We start from the raw sequence: 5,844 nt of genomic DNA on the forward strand, positions 1-5,844 counted from the left end.
ACTACTGGAGCCACTTTGAAAATGCACCTTGGGAGTCTCACTCTTACCTCGTGTGATCCATCACATAGGCAAGTGTGGTTCAGTGTTTTCAGTGCTCTGTCAGTATGCAAGAGATACTTCATCAAGTTCGATTGTGTGATCTTGCTGGAATGTACTTAGTTTTATATAATTTGCTATTTCATTAGCTGAAGATGCTATAACTACTCTTTGATTAATGATTTAAGAGACTATTTTCAAAAAACTTTGGAGACGTTATAAGAATTGATAGCCATGTGGAAATAAATCCATTGTCTCCCAGAGTGCGTGGCAGGACACGAAGTTTCGTGGTCTCATTAAGCGGTCTTGTTATTTTATATAAATATGTTATTTTTCTTGGCTATGCACTATATGAAGAGTTATTTATTATGTGAACCTATCTTAATGAGCTGCTTGTGAAATACCTAAGCATGGAAATCATAGCCTTTTATGTAAATGTGGAAAATGGGATGATAGAGATCTGAATTCAAGTTATTTTTGTCACTGTCTTGCACTTTATTCACAATGATTTTAGATGAGCCTCACATACAGAATATTAAAAAGAAACGTGGAGCCATTCCATTTGAGGCTCTTCCAGAAAGCCTCCTTTGCTAATGAGTTCCATAATATATGCCAGGTGATTTCTAGTTTTTGAGTATTACTTTATTTAAAAGTAAGGAAAGGATGGATAACTGATATCCACAGGTTCAACAAAACTTGAGTAGTTGTGCTAGGTGTTAGAGAAACAAACAGAAAAAGACGAGAGCTTTACTTTTAGGAAGGAGCCTACCCTCTGGTAGATAAGTTTTACATTTATCATTTAAGTATAAACAAAATAGTGAATCATAGTAGGTTTCACTTTCTTATTTCATTCTTAAATGAAAGTAAAATAACTAAAATATGGGGCGGGGGAAGAGACAGATAAATGAGTGATTTGACATATCCATGAAAAAGAAGTTAACTGTATTATTCATAATGTTTGAATATATATTGTTCGTACTTGTCCTGTCTCAAACACTACATAGAAAGGATTTAAAAAAATTCTGGTCAGAGGTGAAGAAGGAAAGAATGGAGAAAAAAGGCAGACAAAAATCCAGTTGACCCATCTCTTTTCTCGAGTGTGGTTTTGTTTTCTTCCCATGTTGAGATGAGTCTTTTTAGTACATCTGGAAGTGTTGTTCCGGTTTTTATTACAAATGCCCGAGCTGTTGTAGGTATTGTTAATGATTCAAGCTATATCCAAAAGTGTAGTCTGATATTTGTTCGCTCATTTCTTGGGCTCTTGGTTTGAACAATGTTCTTTCATCATTTAAGGGAAAAAATTAACTTAGATGCTAATAACAAACTCTGGAACTTTGTGACTTCAGTCCATTTGTAGCTCCTGGGCAGTGCCATTTTGATTGAAGTCCAGTTCAATCAGTAATATCAATAGACTGTTTTTGGCTAAGATTATAATGGCCAGTTCTATGCCTGTTCTGGAGGCATAAAATATGATGCTCTTCTAAAATATTTTATGACACTTTTCCCCTACACTTAGTCATGCCACTAGTAGTTTTATTTTATTTTTTCTGAAGTTGATCCCAGTCCTTGGCAGTGTTTCCTGGCAACCTTTTATGCACAATATTTGTAGAATTGTTGAGGTGGAAGGTGTCCTGTGTATGCAAACACGGAACTGGTTTTTACCATGTTCTGTTTTACTCCATGGCCTCTACAAAGGTATCATTTGTAGAAGACCTTTTCCTTCAGGATGTTTCCTGCAGCTTTGGGCCATATCCAGCTTTAATGAAGCATCCAATTTTGGATACAGTACTGCTTCACAGCTACATATTTGATTCTTTGATGTCAGTATTTATGAAAGTAAATGCTAGAATAAACATCTGTGTTTCCTTATTTCTGAAGCCTTCATTCTGTTGAGCCTATTGATTTGGGGTTTATTCTACAGAAGCGTAGTTATATATTTCCCAGTCAACAACATATTCACCACTGCTGGATTTGGGGACACAATGTGGGGGGAAATACAGCTAGTCGGCTAGATTTAATTAACTAGATTCTTTTGCATGAAGCAAATCCGTGGTATCCAGATGTATTTTCAGTTCAGAGTTCTGTTTATCATTTGCCTACCATGAGTAAATTAGCTTGACTAGCAGTCATATCTTATTGAGGTTAAGCAGTTACTCTTTTCCTAAGCCTTTCTCCTTAATCTTTTCGACTTAACCATGGAGTTAACTGTTGACCCTATTATTATGCTATTATGAGCTAATCTGTAGGTTTTATTACCTACAGATTAGCTTTCTCCTTAATCTTTTCGACTTAACCATGGAGTTAACTGTTGACCCTATTATTATGCTATTATGAGCTAATCTGTAGGTTTTATTACCTAAACAAAATGTTTATAACTTAGACTTAAATGCTTGAATCTTATTTTCATCATAAATTGTATGTTGTTAAAATGTATTTGGATTTAGAATTCTACAAATTTTCAGTATAGATTTAAGAAGAGATATTTACTTGTCTAGGAGACTGTTGTGCTTTCTCTGCCATATTAAGTCATTCTTTATTCAAATAAGAGATGAGAAAGCTGATCATTTTCAGATTCTTTTTCAGGATGAGAGGAACTATGGTCATCATACAGATTTCATCATAAAGATCTTGTATTACATGGTAGAATTTGGTTGTCCTTTTGTAATAGTGGTAAGACCCTGATTCCGTAATGTTAATAGTCAATCAGTTCTTTCTTGGTCTTGACAATTATTTTAGGACTTTTTGTTCTTTATTGACCCGTCCCATAGATACTGGGATGATGTGGACAGAGGCTGCTTACTTTTGTTCCTTCAAAAAGCAGATCCTTCTAGATTTAGCTCCTTGCAAGGTGAAGGTACTCTTCAAGGCTTCTTTCCATCTTGTTTTTTTCCAAATGACTCTCTGGAAGCCCCTCAGCCCGTTATTCTACCTTTTCCCGTGGTAAACTCCACCTTTCCCCGTAAGAGGAATTCCCGTTCCTTGATCCATTCCTGGTTCTTGCTGCAGGCTTCTGTAGGATTGACTTTCAAACTTTACTCTGTAATTGCCAGCTCTAGAGGAAGGGGATGGGCAAAAATTCTATTAATGGAGTGACTATGGATGCCCCATTTCAATTAGTTTCTTCACGAGGTTAGGCAGGAGCTAATTTCTCTACTAGGTTACCTAGGGAGAAAGTGTACCTCTCTAAGACTAAGATTAATTTTTCTCAGAGTAAACACTATAAAATATTGGAGGAATATTAAAATGTTTAAAAATATATGTATATATATATCTGGTTCTATAAGAAATTTAATAACTACATTTGGTTATCAGATATTCTGGAAATTCTTAGTCTTACAGATGTGCTGAGAGAATAACTGTATGAATTTCCAATCCTTCTCTGGTCATTTCTTTCATGGAATGATGGAAGACTTACCTTAGAGATATTGAGCATTCTGCTACTCTCTTCCCCTTTGAAAGTTACTACCTGAATGGCTCACACATTCCAGGAGCCCTTATGTTAATTCCTTTCCAAGCTGTTGGTTGTTTGAAGCTTATTTATTCTCTGGTAGATTCTTCAGGACAGACTTATGGGAACAATATTCCTTGAGTTCTCATGTATTATGTAGCAAGAATATACAAGACTGTAAGAAGTTTTAATCTATGGGTTTTTATACTTGAAGGTCACTTTAGCTTCATTAAAATGTGTTCGATTTGGGCTGTATCATTTTCTCAGATACACGTATAGTCTTTCAATATGTAGTTTGAAGTTATCTTTTATTCCAGGAGAGTTTTATTACAGTTTTTAGTATTTTTTGCTTTGTTGCTTTGGTCTTTATCAGGGACTCCTACTAAACATATATTGGACAGTCTTGCTTATGTTACATATTAATTATTGTCTCTTAAAATCTTTTTACCTCTTCTTTTTTTTTAATTCTAAAATTTGTCTTATGTTCCATTTTCTACTTTTGTAAGGCATTAACCCACTGTGCTTCTTGTTAACTTAGTCTTCATTCCTGAAATAAGTTTTTCTTTTCTTTCTAAATCTTTCCTGAGTTTGATCACCTCTCTTTTCATATCTTCCTTGCTCTCAAACACAACATTTTTCAGTATTTCCAGTTCTGAGGTTTGTCATTGCTTCTGTCATTTAAAGGATATTTTTAGCTTGTTTTGAACTATTAGATCACAGTTTTCCCTACTTTAAAAATCAAGGAGTTTGATCAGTAATATTGGTTGGCATACTGTGGTAAAGATATAGCCCATTCTGTAGCCTTTATTATAGTCTTTTTTGTTCGTTTTTTTTTTTTTTTTAATTGGAATATAATAGTGGATCTGTCTCATTTGGTTAAAAATTTCCTAAGCTCTACCACTGCTTTAACTGGAAGTTAAGTGCTTTGAAACAAAATTTTGTTAAACATTTTGTCTCCTGGTTAAGGAATATTTGCTTTCCTTTCACTTACTGTATTAATATCCATTTTTGGTCATCTTATTTTGGTTGTTTTATAGTTGCTAATACTTTGTGATTATTTCTTTAACATTTGAGACCATTAGTTAGGTAAGATTTTAGATGTTTGGAAGCTCTATTAATCGAATTCATTGGAAGTTGATAAAGTTTATAGAATGTTCTTGTACTAATTATGACTTTGCCAGGGTTCCTTAAAGAAATACCATTTTCCACCAGAAAAAAAATGAACTTAAAAATCTTTAGCATCTCAGCTGCCATATATGTTAATTTCTTTATAGATATATTCCAGATGTCAGAGCTCCATCTTAATTTGTTGTGTATTCCTCCAGTGCTTGTCACCAGCCTTCGTGGCCGTCTTGGTGAAGTTTTCTTTTACAACCCTGATACAAGAAGATACTCTCTTGGGTTTTCTTTGAAAACAGGCTGAAGGCCTTCCTCAAATGTCGCATCTCAATTTATGTATCATTTGACACAAATTTGAGTGAGCTATAACCTAGAGAAGAATCATTCCTAAATGGCTGCTTGACTACATTTTTTTGTTTGTTTTTCTTGACAGACCTCAGGTTCCAGGCTGTGTCAGGCCTCATTTGGTGAGAAGCATGTTTGTTTCTCTTGTCAGCTTCTTGACTGGTTCCTTTGCAGATTTCTGCAGGGCAGCCATATGGTCATTTCGGCATGTTTTCTAGATTGCTTCTATGGCAGGATTCCAGGTCTTGATTCGTGTTTCAGAATCTGCTCACACTGAGAGGGCTTTAGTTTTTGCCCTTTAGTTTTATTTCAGATAGCATATTCAGATCTGGTGTCCTCCCTGTCTCATCTGAAGTTCATTTGATTTTGATGATTTTATTTTATGTGACCCATGTGTTTGGCTAACTTTTTATCTTCTTATATTTTAAGCAAGAAAGGCCCATAAAGGCCGTTGGTGAGGTGCCTAGACTGTGCTGACTTTGGAAAACTGAATGTAACAATAATTCTATTAGATGATCAGTATTAATGTGCATTCGATTGGCTAGAGATGTATACCAGTCTCCTCCTTTCTACTTTTTTTATTCTTAGTTACATAGTTCTTTAAATTTGTTTTTTTTCCTGGTTGGGCGTGGGGAGGGATTTATTTTGAAAATTTCTCTCTGTAACCGTGAGGCAAGGAGAAAATTACTCATAACGTTGGTAGTGATGTTTAAGAAAAAATTGTTCATGACACTTATAAAGATTAGTACAGCAGACTTTATTCAGGGAGACTATCACGATAGTTGTAGGGCCCACTGCAGTGTGGTTTTGCAGTGGGGGAGAGAGATTGGGCTCAAACTTGGAATACAACTAGGAGAACTGGGGATGTATAGCCAAGTAGAAGGGTGGGGTAAAAA

Source organism: Eschrichtius robustus, chromosome 2 (assembly GCF_028021215.1).
Source record: "Eschrichtius robustus isolate mEscRob2 chromosome 2, mEscRob2.pri, whole genome shotgun sequence".
Lineage (NCBI taxonomy): Eukaryota > Metazoa > Chordata > Mammalia > Artiodactyla > Eschrichtiidae > Eschrichtius > Eschrichtius robustus.